The sequence below is a fragment of the Ursus arctos genome, unplaced genomic scaffold, assembly GCF_023065955.2.
Source record: "Ursus arctos isolate Adak ecotype North America unplaced genomic scaffold, UrsArc2.0 scaffold_1, whole genome shotgun sequence".
NCBI lineage: Eukaryota > Metazoa > Chordata > Mammalia > Carnivora > Ursidae > Ursus > Ursus arctos.
This window is the reverse complement of record NW_026622763.1, coordinates 81,296,555-81,322,091: the sequence shown is the minus strand read 5'-3', so window position 1 is coordinate 81,322,091 and position 25,537 is coordinate 81,296,555. Positions and strand designations below refer to the sequence as shown.

General features: G+C 40.3%; 1 protein-coding gene across 1 annotated transcript in view; it reads right to left on the bottom strand.

Annotated features, from left to right (window-relative positions):
• The window catches only part of CPO (carboxypeptidase O), an 84,608-nt gene that overhangs the window by 37,395 nt on the left and 21,676 nt on the right, over positions 1-25,537 (bottom strand). The window contains exon 2 of the mRNA XM_026492095.4: positions 7,311-7,432. The gene's annotated coding sequence lies outside the window, so the exon portion shown is untranslated. The remainder of the gene's footprint in view (positions 1-7,310; positions 7,433-25,537) is intronic.

Genomic DNA, 25,537 nt, shown 5'->3' with positions numbered 1-25,537 from the left:
TTGCAGCAGGTTAAAAAAAAAGTAGTTTACAAATGTTTTCCTGCACCTTGCCAAGTATTCTAACTCCAACCCCCACCCACCTCTGCCTCCAGTATCTGTGAGATCCCCAAAGGAAGAGGGATCGTACATATATTCATGAAAAAGCTGTGTTTGTTGCTTGCTGCTTTGCCAGAGACTTCTCTCTCCCAGCCCACTCCCCGCCCCCTTGTCGAGGTTCTATCATCCGCTGCTGGAGAGCTATTGGCACTGTCGTCTCCAGCTCAGCAGCCTCTGAAGATTCCAGCTGAATCTGCAATATGTCTAATTGCTGGCCTCACCTCCGCTGAGCTAGGGCTCCATGCTGGGGTGCAGAGTCCTGCTGACCGTTCTGCCCGCCAATGCTCTCAGTGTGGACACCAGCACCAGCACATTGCATCGTGCCTGGACAACTGCGTGTGCAGACAGAAGAGAAGGTTACAGCTCCCACTCCTCTGCCCTAATGTTTTTTAAGAAGCTTAATGGCAAGCATGTTCCTAACAGACTTGAACTCCAGAGGGCTCCTTGCACACTATTTTCTATGTGAATGACAAACTCAGAACATAACTCCTTAGAGTTCTCTCGATGGCAGTGCTGTCAAATATTATTGTCTCTGCTCCTCCTCTCCCCAGTCGAACACCATTTGGGAGGCATATCAATATATGTCTGAATCCCCATTGTGGATACAGGTCAAGATTTCCCAGGAGGATCTAAGCCTCCTGTAAATCAGTGGGTGTCAATAAATACCTGGGTGGGAGAAGGATGCCATGGTTCAATATAACAGCTGTAGGGAATGAACAGGTTTTCCTTGACCCTGTTGGGGGTCCCTGGCTGGATCTGAATAGTAAACTGACACAAAGAAAGGTTAACAAAAGAAAAGCATACAAATTTCTTGCATACAAGTTTTATGTGACATGGGAGCCTTCATAAGGAAATGAGGACCTGAGGAAACGGTTGGACTTGAGTATTTTCATGCTTGGGCTGAAGAGTAGGCAGTCATGTAGAAATATGAGAGGTCAGAGAGCTTGAAGGAAGTGCACTAAACTGAGGAAAATTACCAAGACCTGTTTGTTGGGATTTTTCTTGGTATCTCTTTGTCTTTGCAGATAAGGATGTTCCCTCCCTCCAGGTATAGAGAGGGCACCTCTCATATGAGGGTCTTATGACATTTGCAGGGGAGACCGGTGGGAGGAAGGTCAAAGTGACCTTCCTGCTTCTGCTGTTTTCTCAAACTCCTTTAGCCTAAAATATTCAATATGCCAAGGAGCCATAATTTAGAGCAGCGTTTCCCAAATCCCATTGTAGTCTTATAGAAATCATGGAATAACCATGACTCTGCTATAAAAACTAAAACATCACTCCTCAACCCTGCACCCAGTACTGGCTCCTGCTCTTTTCTTTCCTTCACAGCCAAGTTCTGGAACGAATCAGTTGTAATCTTTACTTCCTCACTGTACGTGCATTTTTTCTATTTAACATTATCTTCTTTTTAAACATAATTATATATTCACTTGGTTTAAATTTCAAAAAGTACAAAAAGCTATCCCTGGCTACAAATATCCCTCCCTAGAGGCACCCAGTTTCCTGTGTATCCTATCAGAGATATTTTATTAAACACAAGCAAAAACATACCTATTTCCACTTTTTAAAAAATAGCAATTGCATCCTGTATCTACACACTGTTCCTTTTTTTTTTTTTTTTTTTTTTTTTTGCTTAACACTATATTTTAGGGATCATTTCAAATCAACAAATAAAGAATGTCCTCATTCTTTTTTGGAGGGTGTTACAGAATGTTATATTGAATAGTTATACCCCAGTATCCTTTAATTACTAGACTGTGGGTTGTTTTCAATTTTTCATGACTTCAAGTAGGACAGGATTTTTTAAAAATGCAAGTTTCCACTGAGGCACCAAGATGTTACATTTTGTTAAAAAACAAAATCCAATGGAATAAATTTTAAAGATCTTATTGGCTTTATTTAATGATTCATGAATCACACAGCCTCTAATCCAGCAGATAGAAAGAAGCTCCAAAAAGCTGTACAAAATGAAAGACTTTTATAGGCAGAAGGGAACAGGAATAAGGAAGTTACACTAGACAAAAGTAGGTTGATTAATACAAGGTTACTTTCCTTTAGGGGACAGCAGGGGTCTATCAGGCAGATTACCTAACTAGTGCTGACCAGGCGATTCCTGACTGTCTGGTGTAAGATTCCATTTGTGAGAGAGTCAAAACTGTAATTAGTAAAGTTTTGACTTGGTGACATGGGGCTTAGCATAAGCAACTCTATGTTGGGCCTATTATCTAGTTTTTCACAATTCCAAAGTGAGGTAAAAGATCATATAATTTCTAAAGGACATGAAAAAATCAGATTTGTAACTCAAGCTTCTCACCCACAGAAAGATATAAAGAGGTTGGGATTTGGAGATTAACAAGTATTTTGGAGACTATAGTCTTGGGTTGTGAATCTTAGTTCCCTATGGGGGAGACCTGGGGATCCTTACTCTTCCCATCCTGACAAAGAAAGATGCTTCAAGATGGCTGCCCAGAGAGTTGGCTACATGGTCATACAGTCCATCTAGAAAACCTAAAGGTAAGAGTTGTACGGCTAGCTGCTTAGAAGATAAACAAAGAGACAGCTACAGGGGAACCTGCTCTCCTAAGTTGGTCAAAGAATGTGTTTCCTCGGGGCAAGGACAGTGTGAAACGCAGGTTTTGTTCAACAGGAACACCCGGAAGCAAAAGTCACAGCCAAACTGAAGCCAGAGTGCTAGGAGCTGAGGAAACTATAAAAGACCCACAGCAATAGAGAGGGATCTACATTCATGGACGGTAAGTCAGGTGTGAGATTCCCTGATAATGAGGGAGACAGACACATGTCTCCAAGAGCCCATGAAAGATCTCAAGGAAAAGAAGAGTTAAAAAAAAAAAAAAAATCCACCACAGCCAGAAATTGGTGTTGGTCAAGTGAGGCTTTCCTGCTTGCTCATTCTTCACTCTCACCTCTGTCTCCACCTCGCAGGGATCTGAAAGCAGATTAGAAAGACAGGAGGAAGGACAAAAGCACAGGGCAGGCAAGGGAAAGCCAATGATTCCCCCTCTCCCGCTGCTGGTGTCCAGCTTGCAGTAAGCTGGACCCGAGAAAGAGGAAACTTAAATGAGATTTTAAGTATTTATTATTAGTTTGGACTATACATTTGAATCGCTGACTGTAAAAGCTTTTTATTAACTGAAAGCGATCACAGAAGTCACAGGCTTATACCAATTTTCACTGAGGGATTGAGTTCCACAAATAAATTTAAAGTGACAGCGGGTGACTGCCACTTCCTGTAAGGATGTAAAAAGTCACGAGAAACTGTTGCTTTCATTCTAGCAGCAAGAGCACTCCAGAGAAGTTACTAAATCATAACTGTGGGCGTTTTTTCCCTCATCTGTCAAAGATATCTAAAGGAACTACATTCCAGAAAGTGACCAGCCTTTCTAGGGGAAAAGAGACCCATGGCCACCTTCATCCCTGGCAGAGTGGAAAATGTGATACTGATGGGGGAAGGAAAAAACAGGCAAAATCTAAATGAAATTTTAGTGGCCTACAAGGGGTGTTCTGAGGCCAATTTCTAACGTGTGTGGGGTTCTTCCCCATATGTCCAACAATTTTCTGCACACTATCTGGGTCTCCTGCAATTCAACTCAATTCTCCTACTCTCTACTCTCTACCTGGAGATAGAATCAGATTCCACAGGTTAAGGGCTCAATCCTAAAGACTGCCTCCTCTGTCTCTTCAGATGCCAGGTGCAAGCCCAGGTGACCACCTGTGCTTCTTCTGACCAATAGCCTATAGACTGGAGACCTTGTTACCGATGGGACAGTCTGTGCTGTGCGAATGGAAGTCCCGGTCCTTGGATTCCCATAAGAAGATTTATGTGTGGATCTGCACTCAGACTAAAGATAGCTGGAAGGAAAGCACAAAGCAGTTTACTAAAACAAGTACACTTTCAAGGTGGGGGAGGGGCTCAAGGTGAGGAGAGGCAGGTTTCATGAGATGGAACCAGCCCTAGATAGTTTTGGGATTGGATATTTCCTGCAACTTTCTGGGCTGGGAAGAGCTGTGACGTGCAGTGGCATGGTCTCTACAGGAAGCTGCTTCCAATCATTTGGGGAGCTCCTCCCGCAGGTTGGGTGGGGAGTTTTTGACCCCACAAGGTTTGTACCTGAACAGTCCTGGCAGCCTTTCTCCATGGGAACAGTGGGGCTGTACCCACAATGCAAATGCATTATAATAAGTCTAGGGGTTACCCTGGGGCAGAGGTGGAAGAGGAGAGTTCATGCTCTGTACCTGCCCCTGTGGCTCTTGATCTGTCATCCCCAAGGTCTTGGAAGCTGCAATGTCAGGATGTTGTGCTCCCATGCTTTTAACGTGTAACCTTTTTATCAATGTTCTTGCCACCAGCTCTTGTCTCCATCCTTCCCCTTCCAGGACTTGGGACTCCGCCTCAGGGTGTTCCTTCCACTGCTCCTGTCTAGCTTCTACCTAAGTCTCAATTACTCCCTCCTTGGGTTCAGCTAATTTGCTAGAGCGGCTCATGGAACTCAGAGGAACATTTTACTTACTAGATTACCATAAGGATACAAAACAATATAGCTCAGGAACAACCAGATGGAAGCAACATCTAGGGCAAGGTGTGGGGAAAGGGCACAGAGCTTACATGCCCTCTCCAGATGTGTCACTTTCCACATCTTCAAGTGTCTACCAACCCAGAAGTTCTCTGAACACTGTTCTTTTGGGGTTTCGTGGAGGCTTCATTACATAGGCATGGTTGATTAAGTCAATGGCTATTGATGATGGTTTTGAACTCCAGCCTCTCTCCCCTCCCCAGAAATCAGGGGGTGGGACTGAAAGTCCCAACCTTCTATTCAAGGGTGGCTCCCCTGGCCACCAGCCCCCATCCTTAGGTGCCTTCCAAAAGTTACTTCATTAACATAAACCCAGTTGTGGTAGAAAGGGGCTTGCTATGGATAACATGACACCCATTTCACCTTTTTGGATGTGAAGCAATTTCTGGAACTAAGGACAAGAGACCAAATGTAACAAAAGGTGCTCGCATGGCTCTTATCTCAGGAAATCCCAAGGTTGTGGGATCTGTAAACCAGGAACTGGTTTTGTGGACAAGGACCAGATATATTTCTTATAAATCACAGTATCACACAGTCACATGTATGCTGGCATAGTGGATTTCAACCCCAATGTTCCCCAGTCACAGAGCAAATATGTACTCAGCAGCTCTTCCCCACAGTCCTTCACTAAGTTCATGGGGCTAGTACTCAGAAGACTAGAGGCATGGCAGGAGAATTGAGAGGAATCACTGAGTATCTGCAGGGAGGACTGAGGAGCAGCAGAAATGGTATGTTGATCTATGTATCATACATATATAGTTATCGATTGTCTAAAACAAAAATAATAGCAATGAATTCTTGGACTTAACAGCATTTGTATAAGTAAAATTTATAATCACAAGAACACCAAAGATTGAGGGAAGGGATAAACTTCTTTATACCATTGTAGGGTTCTTTCCACTGTGTGATATAGTTAAATATTGTCTGAAGATACACTATGTTAAGTTAAAGATACATGTTTTAATATCTAGAGCAAACACTAAAAAAAGTACAGCTAAAAAATCAATAGAGGAGATAAGTAAAAATCATATTCAATTCATGCAATAGAAATCATCAAAAAATGAACAGAGAAACAAAGAGTGAATGGAATTATCAGAGCAAATAGCAGTATGATAGACTCAGAGCCAACCATACCAATAATTATATTAATTTTTAATTAACTAAACACTCCCACTAAAAAACAAAGACTGTCAGACTGGATTAAAAATACAAGACATAACTCTATGCTGTTTGCAAGGAACCCACTTTGATAACTTTTTTAAAAAATTTTCTTTGGTAATCTCCACACCCAACGTGGGACTCAAACTCGCAACCCAGAGATGAACAGTTGCATGCTTTACCGACTGAGCCAGCCAGGTACCATGCAAGAAACCCACTTTGAATACAAAGCTACAGAGAGGTGAAAAGTAAACGTGTGCTATAAGATAAAACATGCAAACACCAACTGAAAGATGGGTCGTGTGGCTATAATAATAACAGACAAAGTCAATTTCAAGATCAAAAATATTACCAGGGTTTAAGAGGGACATTACTTAATGATTTTAAAAAGTTGAGTCATCAAGGAAACATAATAATCCTCTAAATGTTTGTGCTCCTAATAAAAGCATTTCAAAATACATGGACAAAAATCCAAGAGAATGAAAGGCAAAATGTATAAATCTACCTTTTCTAAAAAAAGGTAGACATAGGAAATTTTAACATCCCTCTCTGGGTAATTGATTAAACAAATAGACAAAATCAGTAACAGTATAGAAAGTGTGAAAACTGCCATCAGTCCCAAAACTAATTGATATTTTAGAACAATACCCAATAGCTGTAATACTGAAAAGATATATTCTTTCCAAATGTACATGAAGCATTCACCAAGGTAGACATACAGAGTATGCTCTCTGACCACTATAATATTAAATTAGAAATTGATCATAATAAGACATCTAGAACATTTTCAAATATTTGGAAAGTTAGCTAAACACATCTAAATAACTCATGGGTCAAAGAAGAAATCACAAGGGAAATTAGAAAATACTTTAAAATGAAAGGTAATGAAATACCACATATTAAAATTTGTGAGGTACATTAAAGCAATCTTAGAAGGCAATTTATTACATTAAATGCCTTTATTAGAAAATAAAAATGACATAAAAAATTGATATCTAAGTTTCCTCTTAAGGAGCTAGGAAAATAGAAAATTAAACCCAAAATAAGTACAATAAAGGTAATATATGAGAGCAGAAATTATTGATATAAAAAAGACAAAATTGAGAAAATCAATGAAGTCAAAAGTTGTCATTAAAAAATAACAATGATAAACCCCTAGCAAGATTGATCAAACACCACACACACACACACACACACACACACACACACACAAAGAGAGAGAGAAAGAATAATAAATTGAACGAAAGAGGCAGGTCTTTTTAAACTAATCTACATTCAAATGATAATTAAGGGGTATTATAAGCAATTTATGCCAATTGTCAAGAAATGCAAAGTGTACTGAATTGTCAAGAACTGTAAAGACATCACGATATTTGCAAGCTAATGGGCTAGCCTGCCAGTTTTGTGCATGGCGGCAGAAGACACAAGACTCCTAGATCAGAGACAAAGGACAATATTACTCACAGCAAGTCTCCTGAGCTTCGTGTTTGAGCAGGTTCTCCCTCGATCCTTAGGTTTCATCAGGCGACACAGTAGTTCAGGAGGCTGCTGCACACACAGTTGGTTTGTGTCATAGCTGAGGGGTCCTGAGGTTGAAAAACTCCAGTATTTGAAAAGGAACTGCAAGCAAACCTGCTTGACATTTGCCCCAGAGGAAGACATTATCTCTATGATACCGGACAACCAACAAACTGCCCTCTATTTCAGACAGAGAAACCATTTCTATCTTCCAAGCTGATTTGCCATACAAATATCTTCAAAAGACAGTCTGGGACAAATGCTATCAGTGCTTCAGCTCACAAAACATGCAGAAATTTGACAAATCCGTGGAGAATCCTCTCTCAACACCAACTAGATGAACTTGGAAAAACTCCTTGAAAAATATACCTTCCAAAAACGGATGCAAAAACACATACAATATTAAATAACTCTATATCTAATAAACAGAAGTTACAATCAAAATGTTCTCACAGAGAAATTCAAGGTTTTATCAGTTTTTCTATTGAAGATTTTAAGAAGGAAACGCTTTCAGAAAGTGCAAGCGAACACTTACCATTTTTATGATGTTGACATAACCCCAACAACAATATTTGACAAAAATATTTTTTAGAGACCGGTATCCCACATGAATATAGATTTGAATAAACTTAAGAAAATATTAGCAGATTCAATCCAGCAATACATAAAAAGCATGCCAAAGTGGATTTTATTCCAGGAATATAAAGTTAGTTTATTATTTGAAAAATCAATGATTGACACTAACAGAAAAAAGAATAAAAAACACAATTATCTTAATAAATGCAAAAAGCATTTGACAAAATTCAACGCCTATTCATAATAGAATTTCTCAACAAAGGAGTGAAGTGAACTTTTTCAATGTGATAAAGGTTATATATGGAAAACCTATAGGTCATATCAATTATCATAAAACCACAAACACCCTTTTTCTCCGATCCAGAACAAGGCAAGGATGTATACTGTTACCACTTCGATTAAACATTGTACTGAAGTCTAGTCTAGAGCAATAAGAAAACAAAAGAAGTAAAAAGCAAATATTGAAGAGGAAAAAGTAAAACTGTCACTATTTACAGGCAGGATTTGCAATGACAACACTCTTTGAAACTTGCCAAAAACTACTAGAGCTAGAGTTAGCATGATACACAATTTGCAAATCCATCATATTTCTACATTCTAGCCATAAACAATGGGAAGATGACATTAAGTTTAAAATGCTATTTAAAATAGCACCTAAAAATCAAATACCTGAAAATTAAGCTAATGAAAGGTATGCAAGTCTACACATTGTAAATTACAAAAGATTGCTGAGAGAAATTAAAGAAAACACAAAGAAAGGGGAAGAAACATGATATTCATCATTTTTTATGAAGTTTTTTATTTTACTTCCAGTATAGTTAACATACAGTGTTATATTAGTTTCCGGTGTACAATACAGGGATTCAGCAATTCTACACATTACTCAGCGCTCAGCGTGGTTAAGTGTGCTCTGTAATCCCCATCACCTATTTCACCCATCCCTCACCCACCTCCCCTCTGGTAACCATCAGTTTGTTTTCTATAGTTAACAGTCCATTTCTTGGTTTGTCTGTCTCCCTCTCCCTCTCTCTCTTTTTCCTTTTTTCATTTGTTTTGTTTCTTAAATTCCACATATGATTGAAATCATATGGTATTTGTCTTTCTCTGACCGACTTATTTGGCTTAGCATTATACTGTCTAGCTCCATCCATGGCAAGATTTCATTCTTTTTATGATTGCATAATATTCGTACATATATAATATATATATATATATATATATATATATATATATATATATATTCATACCATTTCTTGATCCATTCATCTATCAATGGACACTTGGGCTACTTCCATAATTTGGTTATTGTAAATAATGCTGCATAAGCATTAGTGTTCTTGTAGTTTTGGGGTAAATACCCAGTAGTATGATTGCTGGATCATAGGGTAGTTTATTTTTAATTTTTTGAGGAACCTCCATACTGTTTTCCACAGTGGCTGCACAAGTTTGTATTCCCACCAATACCGCACAAGTGTTTCTTTATCTCCACATTGTCACCAACATTTGTTGTTTCTTGTGTTTTTTATTTTAGCCATTCTGACAGGTGTGAGATGATATCTCATTGTAGTTTTGACTTGCAATTCCCTGATGATGAGTGATGTTGAGCATCTTTTCATGTGTCTTTTGGCCATCTGTATGTCTTCTTTGGAGAATTTTCTGTTCATGTTTTCTGCCCATTTTTAAATTAGGTTATTTGCCTTGGGGCTGTTGAGTTGTATCAATTCTTCACATATTTTGATACTAATCCTTTATTGGATGTGTCACTTGCAAATATCTTCTCCATTCAGTACGTTGCCTTTCAGTTTTGTCGATTGTTTCCTTAGGTGTGCAGAAGTTTTTATTTTGATGTAGTCCCAATACTTTATTTCTGCTTTTATTTCCCTTGCCTCTAGACATATCTAGAAAATGTTGTTACAGTGGATGTCAAAGAAATGACTGCCTGTGCTCTCTTCTACAATTTTTATGGTTTCGAGTCTCACATTTAGGTCTTTAATTATCGTGTTCATTTTTGAAAGATTCAATGTTATTAAGATATACATTCTCCCCAAAATTATCTATAGGTTTGAGATACTCTCAAACAAATTCAGCAGTGTATTGAAAAAATTCAAGCTGATCCTAAATTTTTCTGAAGAGGCTAATGATCAGTAAGAGCCAAAACAATTTTGAAAATGAACAAATTTGATAGTATGGAAGACTTACGCTACCCAATATCAGAAATTACTATAAAACCATAATCACTAAGACAGCTTGATATTAACATAAGGACAGACAAATAGGTCAATGAAAGAGAATATAACATAGAGGCATCTACCCACGCAATTGATTTTTGACCAAGGCACCAAGTCAATTTAATGGGAGAAAGAAAAGTCTTTTTACAAATAGTAGGAAGAACATTGAATATCCATATGGAAAATAAAACAAAAATACCCTTGCAAGGGTGCTATAATGGTGCTAGTTGCTATGGTGCACTACCCAGATTCCCTCTTCAGATTCATTTCTCTGCCACTGGAGTGTTGGCTGTTGATGGCTCACAGCTGAGTCTCTTCCTCTCCAGAAATTGTTCTATTAAGCAATGTTGCAACCTCTCTTTGGTGAGAGCTGGAATCCAATAACTGGCTAATGCAGAGAGAGGTACAAAGGCTCAGACCTCTTGCATCACGTATAACAATGTTGAAGAGCCATCCTAAACCCGAGAGCCCCTTTTGCATCACAGTTTAATTTCTCTCTCTGCCCAATCATGCTTCCTTCACCCCTCGGAAGTATTTTTCCTGTAAGAGCTCCCCAGTAAAGCGCCTGAATGCAAATGCGTTTCATGGAGAACTCAATACATGGCTAACTTGACCCTACTAACTCCATACCGAAAGGAATCACTAGAGATGGATTACAGAGCTAAGTGTAAAAGCTTTAACTATAAAACTTCTAGAAGAACTCATGGGATACTATCCTATGACTTTGGGGATTACGTCTTAGGAGACAAAATGCACTATGCAGAAAAGGGAAACATTAATAAACTGTATTTCATCAAATTAGAAATGCTTGCTAATCAAAAAATACCATCAAGAAAATGAAAAGCAAGTAACACTGGGGAAAAAATACAATATCTGAAAAAATAATTTGTATCCAGAAATAGAAAAATGTCTTTATAAATCAACGATATAAAGACGAATGACCCAATAAAAATGGACAAAAGACTTAAAAAGAGATTTATGATAGGCACATGTAAAGATGTTTAGCATCACTGGCCATCATGGAAATGCAAATTAAAGCCACAGTGTGGTACTGTTTACAACCAGTTAAAATGGCTAAAATTTTAAAAGACTGAGCAAATAAGGCAAGAATGGGGAGCACCTGCAACTCTCATACATTGTTGGTGGAGTGTAAAATTATACAAAAACTTCGGAAAACTGTTTTTCAGTTTCTTATAAACTTAAATATACATCTACTCCATGACTCAACATTTCCACTTGTAGATAAGAAATGAAAGCTTATATCCACAAAAAGACTTGTACTGTAGTGTTCCTAGCAGCCTTACTCATGATTGCCAAACCTGGACACAGCCACATGTCCATCAACGGAAGAATAGATAAACAAACTCTGTTATGTCCACTCACTGAAATACCACTGGGGAGGGGGGGAAACCCTGATACACACGTCAATACCGATGAGTCTCAAAAACATGTTGAATGAGAAACACCAGACACGAAATAATCATAGTGACTGATTCCATTTATATGGAGTCCGAGAAGAGAAAAATAAATCTATGGTGATAGAAAGCAGAAAATAATTGCCTCTAATTGTAAAGGAGCACAATGAAATTTCAGCTGTGGTTAAAATATTCTAAAGTATTTTTACTTGAAGAGCTTTAAAAGGAGGTCAGAAAAATTGGGTTCTCCAAATAAAAGACACTGCAGTTTTGAAAAAAACCTCACAAGTATACCAAGATTAAATTTAGTCTTTTTTAGGGTGAGATAAACAGCAATTTCTTCATACAATTATTCTATCTTCAAAGTATCACATATCTGCCAAGTTCGGTATTGCAAAAATTAGGGATAACTTTCTCCTAAGGGGTAAGCCACTTAATAGAAAGGACTCAAAGCTTTATTTATTTCGGAGATTAGTGCTAAACAGTGTATTCCCTTACTGTTCTCTTTTGTTTTGGTTTTATGTATCTCAAGATGCAAAGGGCTGCTTGTTTTTTGCTTTGTTTTTTTCACTAGTATATGAATCATTAGTCATTTGGCAACAAGGCAGGGGATCACTTTTGCTTTCTCTAAATTTGGGACCTCCTCTCAACCCCATAGATTCTTGGGAAGAATTATCAAGGTTGTTGTTTGTTATATCACATTGTCTTACTCTTGATAGGTAAAAGCCCTCCCTTGCAATTGTTGAGAGATCATGAAGCACTGCCAGATCTTATTTTAATAGTAATCTTCTTTATAGCGTCCTTTTGTGGTTTTCTATCAGAAGCATTACAATCCCCCACTAAGGGGTATTTGGAGTTCTGTAGGAGCACATTTTGGTTGTCATGGTGACGGAGTAGCACTACCAGTGTTTCATAGCTGGGGACCAGACTAAATATTCTACAGTGTACAGGATAGTCCTGTACAGGAAAGGATTCTTCCAACCAACGTCAGTAGAACCTATCTTAGTCTGCTTGGGCTGCCAGAACAAAATGCCGAAGAGTGAGTGGCTTAGACAACAGGGATTTATTTTCTTATAGTTCTAGAAGTTGGAAGTCTGAAAGCATGGTTTGGTTCTGGTGAGAGCCCTCTCCCTGGCTTGCAGACGGCTGCCTTCTTTCAGTGTCCTCACACGGCGGAGAGAGAGAGAAAGAGGTGTGGAGGGGTGGGGGGAGAGGGGGTGGGAAAGAGAGAGAGAGAAAGGGAGCGGGTGGAGAAGAGACAGAGAAAACTCTCTGGTGTCTCTTCTTATAAAGACACGAATTCTATCAGATTCGGGTCCACTCTATGTCCTCATTGAACCTTAATTACTTCCTTACTACAGACGCAATGACATTGGTAGTTAGGGCTTCAACATATAACTTTGGAGGGACACAATTCAATGCACACCACACCCCTACCGAGAACAGTAAGCAGTAGTCTGTTCCAGCTTAAGGTTACCTACGAGGATGTGGAATTTCACATTATAGCTTCAGGTTAAAAGGAAAATTATGCCTTCGGGATAAATTAAACTCCTCGTCACGAGATACGGGTTCTTCATATCCTGGCCCTGAACCATCTTTCCAAAGTCTCGTTTCCATCCATTTCCCTCAATTACTCACTATTTCCCAAATCCCATTCTTATTTTCACCCCTCTGCCTTTGCCCTGTTATTCTCTCACCCTGGAATGTTCTTCTCTGTTCAGTCTGCCTAGGAAGTGCCTACTCATCTATAAACGGCCTAACTCACACGACTTCCTCTTTGCAACTTTTTCTCACCACATCCCTACCATCAGAATTATTTAATTTCTTCTTTGGGTTATACTGAAATTAATTACAGCCTGTCTCTTCTGACACTTTGACCTTTATATCTCCAGCAGCTTAGAGGACAGGTATGTGCTCACCAAATAGTTCTTGGATGGCCTTAAAATTTACTTGATGTTCATTGTGACGTCATTTATTTTTATCTACTTTCAACTTTGCCATTTATCTCTTTTTTTTCCCCTTTGGCTTCCTGTTATCAAAAATTATGATTTAGCACCAAAACCACCCTCATGACCTCATTTCTTCTCCCTCTATTCTCCTGATTATTGAATCACAACTTTTTATAAAGTGAATAGTCATTGTTTATAATAACGATGCCTGTTTAGTAATGAATAATTATTATATCTCATTTCTTATTTTTTCTTATATATTTTGATTACCAAATAAATCTTCTATCTGATTCATACTTGCTGCTTGTCTTGGACAAGACACATCATGTAATGTCCTCACCATCGAAATTTCAATAATGCCGGCAAATCTTCTCTCAATACAGTAGTGCCCCTTACCCGCAGGTTCACTTTCTACCATTTCAGTTACCCAGGGGCAACTGCATTCTGGAAGCAGGTGATTCTCCTGACATATCATCAGAAGGTCAATAGTAGCCTAACGCTACGTCACAATGCCCATGTCATCCACTTTACTGCATCTCCTCACATAGGCATTTTATCAACTCTCAGCATCACAAGACGAGTGAGTGCAGTACAATAAGATATTTTGAGAGAGAAAGACCACATTTACATAATTTTTATTACAGCATACTCTTATAATTGTTCTATTTCATTATTAGTTACTATCATTAATCTCTTACTGTGCCTAATTTATAGATAAAATTTCATCAGAGGTGTATATATATTTACAGAAAAAAAACATTGTATATATAGTGTTTGTACTATCCACAGTTTCAGGCATCCCCTGGGGGTCTTGCAATGTATCACCCAAGGGTAAGGGGGGACTGTACAAATTTTGACTCTCTCAAAATCATCAATGACCCTTTTGTTGATGGGTGAAATTCCCAATCACATGTATGTGAAACAAAGAAGTTAAATGTTTTGCTTACCAAGCAATCAAGAGGTATTTCTTAGAAATCGTAATCTTTCTGTACAACGCAAAACTTGATATCATAAAGGTTTTAGGAACCATGGTGTCCAAGGATTGGCAGACTTTCTAAAGTGGGAGTGTTTAGAGATTGGCTGACTTTCAGCTGTGAAGTTAAGGGATTAGCTGACTTTCAGAAGCGGTTCCTGGAGTGATGCCGTTGCTGATTGGCTGAACTTCAGAAGCATGTGGCTATCACTAATTGACTAGTATGGGTTTCTACTTGTTCTGTGGTTACTTGTTTACTACCTTGGAGTCCGACCAAAGAAGAGTCTTTTAATCTTCATTTTCAAATTAGGAAGCAAGATCCTTCCAGTTAGGGCACGCATCAGAATCACCTGGAGTGCCTGTTAAAACACAGATCGCTGGGCACCACCCACAATATATTATGTAATAGTCCTGGAATTACACCTTAGAGCGCGCGTGTCTAGTAAGTTCCCAAGTCATGCTGCTGCTGGGGCAGAGACCACACTTTGAGAACCACTGAGTTAGAGAATGAAATGTCACTAAAGTAAACAGTAATTAGAGTTGGCCAAGTTTAAGAACTGTTTGGTGGTAGTAACCTACAAGTTCAACTGAGTTACAGTTGGATAGAGGAGTTTACGCAATGGACAGGGGCTTGGGCAAGGCTAACCATGAGGGTTCTCTCAGGGGCTCATGGATGGCAGAGTCTAAGAACTACGGGTGTGAAGCATCTGTCAGAGAAGCATTAAAAAAGACAGCCTTTGCTCTCCTCCTTCCACACAATTCATGACTGCCTTTTGTTTCTAAATTGTCAGCTAGACAAAGGAAGTCACTTTACCTTAATTTGTTTTCCTTTTTGTAAACATAAAATACCTCAATAAAACAGGATTTTAGTTTCCCCTTTCTTCTCAGTGTATGTTCATAAATTTTGGCATTGCTAATTAGCACATTCATTCAAGGTAGTGGATACTTTATACATCTGAGCAGGCACTTTAATGCCTTAAGGAAAAGAAGATCCCCAAGGGGGAAAAAATGTGCATCACCAATTCCTAACACGTGGAAGATATATGTTGAAAAATCAAGGTCCGTGCCCAAAAGTGCAATATATTTTTTGCCTTAAATCCATTCCAGCACAAGAATTATGATTCCAACTAGATTGAAGATTTTTCTTCTCCTGAGAAACACGATAGTTGCCAACTAGTGATGGAGTTTCCAGAATTCTTCTCCCAATACTTAACAGATGAATTTATTGGATGGAAAAGTAAGAGCAAATCCAAGCTGCTTTGGAAGCATGCCCAAACTCAGCAACGGTGATATCAATAAGGGTCACGTGGAGGCATGTATAAAAGACAGGAAAAGAGTGAAGCAAACACAAAACCACCAAAAAGGCAGCAGAGTAGAGCATATCTAACCTTGACGGAGCGCTAGAGTCAGGGTCTGAGCCTTACCAATCCTTCAGTATTGCTTGGCGCTCATGAGGGTAACGATAAGGAATGACAGTGTCCTCACGGAAATAATGAACGCTCAGGGACACAGCATGTGGTCCTTTCTGCTCTCTCTAATGCCTAGGACAGCTCTTAGCCTCCACAACGGAGGTCTTCTCCACACAGTGTTACCGACCACCCATTTCTGGAAGTACCAAGAGCTTCAAGAGAAGTTCCCCCAAACCAGAGACTGTCAATCTCTACATTTTGAAATGATAGAATCTTTCTTAATGGTGGGGGGATGCAAAGAACTGGGCACAGAAATTCATGTTTCTCCCTACTTTTAACTCCAAGCACCACAGAGTTCATGGTTCTTCCCAAGTGAGTTTTCTGTGCCTGATTCTGCCCACCTAATAGAGTGAATCATTTACCAAACGTGCAAATTTTCAGCCAGAGCAACCTCTATTTTAACAATATTTTATTTTCAGTTTTTCTCATGGAGAGTGAGCAAGCACGCTGGAGGCAGGATGTGTGCTGTTGTTTTTGTTAATGACTCTCATGGACAGCTCCAGAAGGCCCGTAATGGCACAGGTAGTCTGTGCGTGCACAATTCGTATCATTATTTTTTTCTTTTCACTGAGGGGTATGCTAGACTGGTCTGACTTTATTGGTTCAACAAACATGTCTGTGCACCCACCTTGTTCCAGGCGCCGTTCTTGGGGCTGCACTTCCTAAGGGAGTCAAGGCTGTGGGCGCCGACGAGTGTGGGCTCCTGTCTCCTCACTAGCTGCTTAAACCTGACATCACACAATAAGAGTTCTATTCCCTCGTTTCAAAATAAACAGAGGCTTGGTTCCTTGTGTAAAAGCATAAACAATATTAAACAAGTCACATGGAAGTTTATACTTTTCTGCCCCTTAACTCAAGAATATACATGCTTTCCAAGAAATGGATTTTGCCTAAGGAAAGATGAAAAGCCCAGGATGTAAAGGGCGAGGAGAAAAGCAGTCAGGAGACATGTAAGCCTCATTTACTTCTCTCCTACTCAGGGCCTTAGCCACAGGGCTCCATTTTGGGTACATGTTCCATAGCTTCCCTTCTCAAAGTGTAGTCCCTCAGCAAATGCTATCAGATTCCCCGGGAGCGCTGATTTGGATACACAGAATGCAAGGAATGATAGACAAGTCGCAAATCTATGTGTGATTGACTGCCACCCCCCCCCCCGAACCCAGCACTTTGTTAGTCCCTCCATTAAACATTTCTGGAATGCCTACAATGTGTCAGTCACTGTGCTAAGAAGCAGAGGCACAGTAGAAGAAAACACACACATTTCTTTCCCCAAGTTTACATTTCAATGGTGAAGATAGATGTGGAAAGTAGTCACTTCAGTATTTTGTGATGAGTGCTATAAAAAAAAATAGGAGCACGCCAACTTGGCAGGACATAATTGGGCATCTAACCTAGTCTAGGGAGGGTTGTGAAGGAAGACAAGGAAGAATTAGCCAGGATTTAAGGTTAAGAGTGGGAACATCATTTGAGGCAGAGGGGACAACATATATGAAGGCCTCCAGTGAGAATGGGTGTGAAATAAGAATATATTGGTTTCTGCCCCCCGGTTCCTGCTAATATTTGGTCTTTGATCCTGGTTTCTGACACAGAGATTTTAAAACCCTAGTAATTTCTGGAGTAATGGGGGTGATAGGAGCATCTTACACAGGAGTCCCAAATCCCTTAGAATTTTGTGGGTGATAGGGGCATCTTTATTTCTAATAAAGCAACTCTTAGTGGGCTCCAGGATGGGTGCTGTTCACCAGAAGGACCAGTCATGACAAGAAGCTTGAAACTTTCAGCCCCACCCACCATCCTCAAGGGAGGAAAAGGGGGCTAGAGATTGAGTTAATAGTGGATCATGCCTCCATGATGAAGCCTCCATGAAATCCCTACAGTGCAGGATGGGCCATGCCTCAGCTTATTTAGAATGCAACGACTGGATACACAGATGTTTGAAACTTGATAGTCATAATACACCCACTTTGCAGAAAATCTACTTACTTTATAATTTTGAGGTCTCAAAGAAGAAATTAAAAGCTATTCTATTATGTTACCCCTCTGCTCTCTTGCCCACACTACTTTCCAGACTCCTTGGTCATCTAAAAGGTCTTCAGCTTTTCTAACGCAAAGGCAACTGTGTCCCTGGAGAACTGCCATAAAACCCAGCTGAGTTCTGCCAGCCTGGCCCCCAACCATGGACTGTTCTTCCCTCCTACATTGTATCTCCTCCTCCTCCCCTCCCCCTCCTCTTCTTTATTTTTATTTTTATTTTTTATTTTTATTTTTTTTGGCAACGTATGTCTTCCCTGAAGATGAAGCCAAATCTTATTAGGCAAAAGTACAGACTCTATGAAAAAGCATCTCCTGGTAGGAGACAGCAATTTCACCCGTTATTTTAAAAGAAGGAATTTGGTATTAACAATTATTAATTAGATAAAAAGAATTGCTAACTAAAAAAGAGAACGTTAAGGTAAGATGAAGTAACAACTGCTGGAAGCAGCTCTCATTCCTTAAAAATAAAAGCAGCAAAGGGAAGAGGTTGTAATTATTAAAACGTAGGCACTTGGAGGAGGGATTCCGCCGAGGTGGGGTGTCACTCCGCTAGTGCTTCGGCGTGTTGGGAACACTGGAAACTGGGTCCAACTGCATCCACTGGGACGAACTACTGTTGCTGAGATTAAAGAGTTTTGCTGGGTTATATTCACCGGACAGAGAGCTGAAAGGAGGCCCCCAGGAAGCAAACAAGGAGAAAGTCCCTCCTTCCTGCTCTAGCCTGGCAGTCCCCTGCAGCACCCCCTGCTGGCAAAGCCGAGCATGGACTCAGCTGGCAAAGCAGAAATGTGGTCTGCTGAGTTCCAGCCTCAGCAACAGAAAGCAGCAGATAGAATGGTGAGTTTAATTGGAGAGACAATAAATGACCTTGTTCTATTTTTGTTTTGTAAAAAGAAGGTCTTTGGTTAAAAAAAGGGGGGGGACTATAACTTCTGAATTACAAATCAACATCAGTGTCCAGAAACAAAAAATAAAACATTGACTGTGAGTACAACAGATTTTATGAGTTAGCTGCCACTTGTACAAGCTACAATAAACGATGATATCGCTCAATTTTCTTAGAGATGATGAATCTTACTTTCCGCCAAATGTGGTAGATTTGATTACGGGTTCCAATTGCTTCCTCCCCCATAATAGAATCATATAGCCACGCCCTTGCCTGGCTTTATGGTGGGCAGAATGTACTCTTCTGGCTCATGATTTTGTGCTCTGACGTGTGACTTGCTTTAATTAATGAGACATTAAGTAATGTGACCAGGGCAGAAATGAGCTTGAACAACTGAGCTTCTGTCCCTTGATGATCTACTGTGAGATTACCATGTTCCAAGTGCAGCTGCTGCCCTTTCAACCTCGGTTCCAGAAGAAGATACATGGATCATACCATATGCTCTGGACAACCACTGGTCCAAGAAAGGGGAGAGACACATGGGACAAACTTGAACTCAGCTGGAAGCCCGGAGTTCAGCCTAACCTGGCTAAGGAACATTCAAATCTACAGATGCATCAGTAGAGGAAGAAAATCTGTATGTTAAGCCTTTGCGTTTTGGAGTTCGTTATGCAGCATTACTGTGGCAATAGCTGACTAAAACATTAGGTTTCTCAGGCCTCATAGATGTACCAGTAGATCTAATCAGGAAGCAGAAAACACTCTGATTATTTAATAAAGAGAAATGTAATGCAGAGAATTGATTATATTCTATCACTCGATAAAAAAAAGCTAAGAAGTCAACCAGAGTACACTGAGACAAGCCAGAGGTTGGAAGAAACTGCTTCTACCCCTAGAGTAGAGGGAGAAAGAAAGAAGGCTGAAGATCACCCTGTGGAAATTGAAACTTTGACAGGTCTTTTCGATAGCAACTGAAGCCATCGAAGATGCCTAATCACTGCCAGAGAAGCCACCTAAAGCACAAAGGGAGAAGGAGAATGCCCTGGTTTCTCCCTGATTTCCACCCTCCAGTCTCCTTCCAGTGCCCCTCATTGGCCAAAGCCCACGGAAACCAGATGATGATGCCTGAGAAATGCAGCTTGCAGGAGACTTTCAGCCAAATGTCATACAGAGCTGAGCAAGGGAAGGGCAATGAATGGGTCTATTGGAGATCCTCTAATCAATATCAAAGCTTATCTTATTTTTTGACCACAAGAAAACCAGTCTTGAGAGTCCCTTTCTTCAAGAAATTTCTAGAATGCCCCCCCAGAATGCTTGCATGCACTGTTTAATCGTCTTGATCGTTTTTATTATGGTGACAAGTTCGAGGACTCAGGCCCCAGCAGTTTCACGTGGTTTCACGTCAACCTACAACTCTGCTTTGGAGGCCATGCCTGCTATGCCACCACGTCCCTGGAGCTAGAACTCCTCAGTGCCCTGAGATTCACGGGATAAGAATGAAGCAGAGCTGATATAATACCACCGTTCTTTAAGATCAGAGATCCACATTACCGATTTTAAGAAATGAAAACGAACACATCACTTTTGTTTTTAACTGAAAGAAGAGGTCCCAGAGCTAGATTGTGTGAATCCTAAAGCATTAGAGAATAGTGATAAAGCTTTGTCCATTCCCATATGTTATTTTCTCCCAGAGCATACAACTTATGCCAAGGATGACTAGTGTCGAATGAACTTTCCTACCACTCACCAAGCAGTTGATGGATATATGGCCCTCCTTGAACATTTAGAGTTTTTTTGTGTGCTTCACATTTTTTTTCACTTGTGGTGAGTTCCCTTGGAGGTCCTTAATGACCTTTCCTATGATATGGCCTTAGCCAGAGCCCCCCAGCTTATTAGACATCCTTTACATGAGTGAACCTCCAAAATTAAAACCTTGGGTAGTTTTTAAATATGTTCCCCGAAGACTGCTTAACCCCACTGTAAATTGGTAGAAGCAATAGTTAATGGAACAGGATGACCACGTTCACTAGCCAGAGCATCTGGGCCTCGGCTCCTTCCCAAAGGAGTTACCTTACCCTGCTCGCGGTTGAAGCTAGAGGGAATCTAGAGCTATCATTTAATGGTGTCAATTTCGATTTGAGAAACTGAAGCTCAGAAACATAAAATTATTTGCCCGAGGCACAAGATTAGCTAGTGAGATGTGAGTAGGTATCCAAGTAAGCCTGATAAGACACAAACTAAGGGAGACTGAGGGGCAGGCAAAAGCACATGAATGGAATGCTGGAAAAGAAAATAAGACCAGGGAGAAAGTAGCTTAATTTAAAGAAATAAAGTCAGAAAAGTCAAAAGATTACATACATATATACGTATGTGGCTACCTACCTATCCACCTACCTATGTACTTATATTTAGGCTATGATGAAGGAGCCCTATTCTCTTCAAGAGGGGTACCATGTCTTTTCTTAATTCCTCTCTTCTTGAGTTGTAGAATTACTCAATTCATATTCTCCCAAACTAAATTAAAAAAAAAAAAAAACAAACACCTCCCCATGTATGTTGAGATCTACTGTGTTTAGTGGAACAGAACACAAAGCAAGAGAGACAGGCTGGCCTCCTACGTTAGGCATGAGATAAGGTTATTAGTGGCTCCTTTACTATCCACAGGAGTGGTCTCACCTCGAACAAGTCATCTTGCCTCCCTGTGTCTATTTCCCCATCTCTAGAATGTGATTAACTCCATGAGACCCCATCCCTCTCATGGAACTGCTGCTAGAATCATGTTGGGCATGAGATGCTTTTTCATTCTTAGGATTGACATGAGAATACCTAAGGAAAAAGCAATGAGTTGTGGAAATATAGACGATTATTGTTTTAGATACATATAATTTTAATAATCAGAAAATAAGAGAAATAAAAAACCTGGTCTTATTGGAGTTTAAGATACTAATCATTCCCCTTGTCTTCTTTGAGCCCAAATCCAATTACAGATAAACGGGTTTTAAAAACTCTGATCAGTACTAGTAAAATTATATTGAAGAACAAAGCTTGAACTCGAAGCCAGTGTAGGCTTCGGGATACTCCTTGCTCACCCTTCACACACTCAAAGACTTCAGACCTGCAGAACAGACACTCACCCCACTAGGTACTGGAAGACCCTGGCTTGCCTCATCCCTTTTGAATGCAGAGGGTCATATTAACAGAGACAAAGGAAGGAGGCCACAAATGCCTGGAACCTTTCACACATTCACTCCACCCAACAGCAGACAGCTGGATGCCCCATCCTCACCATCACACCAATCAGACAAATACCACCCCTCCTTTTATGGGAGAGGGCCAGAAAAAGAAAAAACAAAAATACATCTTCCTCTTACTTCAAACAGGCTGGAGATGTCTATTTAATTGGCCAGAAAGAATAAGAATAGAGGGAGAGGATGCTTCCTCTCTAGGTCCTCACTATCCCAGTGACCCCAGCAAAGAGGGAAAAGGCTATAGGTGTGCGGCGTGCAACTTTTAGCTGCGCCCCTGCAGCTGCCTGGACAGGGCACCCAAATGAATAGTGGAATGGAAGCAATGGAAGTAATGTTCGTGGCTGCCTGGGCCTAGGCTGACCCAACCAAGTGAAGTCGGGACTGTAAAATTAAGTGGAAAGAAACCAGTTGACCAAATAGTAGTTGTCTGGAGACTCTTCATGTCTTATATGGCTAACTGGAATTCAGGGTTTGGAAATGAAGTCTTTTTTCCCCTTTTGATAGATAAGAGGGTGAATCTTCACAATATTCAGGAAGAAGCAGCTGCATGTTTTGGCAACCATTTAGAGGAAAAGAGTGAATATATGAAATATTACTGCAAAAGTATAAGGGAGAAATTTGAGTAGACAGCCAAGGAAAAAAGTGAGGAGTGGAGAACAGTAAATTTAGAAGATCTCCATCTGATGCAGTTTCTCAAAGATGGTGGAAAGAAAGAAAGAAAGAAAGAAAGAAAGAAAGAAAGAAAGAAAGAAAGAAAGAAAAAGAAAAAGAAGCAAGGAGAGAGGGATAGAAGCAAAGGCTTGGACCAGTGAGCACCAAATTGAGGGAAAACTTTCCCGAGAGACACTTAAAAAGTAATCAGAGAAACAGGTTAAAGACCCAGAAAGGGCAGTTTGTCTGGAGCTTGAAATGGAAAGAATCACAAAGACATTCCCCTACTATATCAAACTCTCACTGGACCGAGAAATCTGCTGTGCTAATAGCTCTGAACCAATTGCTTTGCATGAGATCCTGGCTGGTCTAAATGACTTTGTCAAACTTCAATTTCCCATTTTAAACACAGAACAAATAATGATTTCGAGGTGTATATAGCATTAGAGCTATCAAATTAACTCCTTGCAAGGAAGCCAAGTAAGTTAATACACTCTGGAGTTTTCTGCTATGATTCTGAGAACGGCTGGGGTAGCCGCTTCTGTAACACACTTTTCCCGCCCTGCCCTTCTCACCTTCAAAGTGCACTTCTCTTCGGATGCTAACTCATTCCTGGAGAATGCTGAGTCACCATTCCACTCCTCCTCTCCCTCGTCTGGATCTCTACGGATAGACCCGACAGGGCTACAGAGAATTCATCATCGTTGATATACATTTAAAGTTTCTACTTTAGATAACTCCCTGTTCTACACTTCAGCCTTCTTCTTATCACACTTGGATAAGAGGTGCGCCATTCTTAGGTGATCAAGTGGCATATTTTCCTGAAAGCAATCCTAAAAGCTGTCCTAGGGATCTAACATTTAGATCAAGTAAAATCCCAGCTGATAAAAGCAACAATCATTAAAGGGTATTGATATTGAACTCTGACTGGGCAAGGGGTCATTTAATCAAGGCTTAAATATCTGATTTTCTAAATGATATCATCTGAAATAGATCTTCCTCTACAAATCAGCCAGGTGGAGGGACAGAGAGAAGGATTCCTCGAAATATTGTGGACTGTCTTCTAATCAATGGAAAGAAACTAAAATTTAAATGAGAGTCTTCTAAATTCCATACACTTGCCAACTGATATTATAAACTTTATCTCGTGGTGGCATTGCTGTCACTACTTTCATTTTAAAGGGGCATAAACTTAATATCAAGGAGATGATGTCACTCATTCAGGTTCACTCCACCGTTACATGGGAAACCCAGGCTCCATGCTCTGACTATTTAACTCTAAATCTACTCCCATTCCTGAGTTCTTATGCGGTTGTCCTAATGGATTTTTTTTTCCTCTTTGAACCACAGCTCCGGGTCTCATCTCATGGGACCTCCCAGAGAGAAGTCAGCACCCACTGAGAGAACATACCTCCCTTGTGGAACTGGAAGAACTTGATGAAGCCCAGTGGACAGCACGCCTAAGACACTATGATAGATGCCAGGATAAAGAGCAGAGAATCTGAAATAGAAATACAAGTGTAAGTATGACACGTTTCCAACCCTTTGTAACAGTTTTCCTTCCTATGAAGTCTTTTTTTTTTTCAAAGATTTGTTTGTTTGTTTGTTTGTTTGTTTGTTTGACAGAGAGAGAGAGCACACAAGCACGGGGAGCAGCAGGCAGAGGGAGAGGAAGAAGCAGGCTGCCTGCTGAGCAAGAAGCCCAAAGCAGGACTCGATCCCAGGACCCCAGAATCATGACCTGAACCGCAGGCAGATGCTTCACCGACTGAGCCACCAAGGCGCCCTACCCCCTTCCTGTGAAGTCTGTTCTGCACCTCCCTCCCTGGATTGACTCCTACCGCTTGAGGCCCTCACTAGCAGGGACATCTTCCACCACTGTACCTCTGACATTTCATTACACTTGGAGCCTATTTCACAAAGGAGAATTCAGCAGCTGGTCCTCCTTAAAGGGCTGGAGGAGAGGAAAAATTTACAAATGAAGTGAACACTTAGTTTTCTCCCTCTATTTTACCGCCCACTCCTTGAGAGCTGGAAATGCGTCTGTACCGAGGGTTTAGCACAGGGTCTGGAGCGTGATAAGGTTCAGAATGTATTACTAAATGAATCAGTCTAGTGGTGGAGAGAAATATTTAAACAAGTAAGTAAGAAACAGGCCAGGTTAAACTAAGGGCCAACTCAACTGATAAGATTTTTCCAAATAAGGGTTCAGTTGAAAAAAAGAATCATCCTAAAACAGACCAAAAAATGTTGAAACATCGAAGAGAAGAATCCATAAAACATGCAGTATGACATTGTCCTTTTACCTTTTTCACGGAGTCTTCCACAAGCATCTGCAGACACCATAGTTTATTCTGCCCACTGTTCTCCAATTGCAAACTGCAGGCAAGGTGTGTGGAGTTCACTGTAACAGTATTTGTTTTGTGGCCCCTCCCTTCATCTTCTGTTATCTGCTTCACACGCTATGAGACCACATCTGGCACGTGCCTCATAAAAGGGATTAAACGGCTTCTTTTATTCACAGTAACATTAATGGCTTCCCCTTATTCAGTACCTACCATGGTTGGGGCACCCACTGGATTCCTGACACACCGATTTTATTTAATCTTCACAAATGTCCTGATGAAGTGACTGTTAGCGTTCCACATTTCCCGGTCGAGATTTCTGGAACTAGGTTAAGGAATTTTCCCCCAAACTCCATGGTAACAGGAGGCAGAGTAAAGCTATGAATTTTGGTTTGTCCA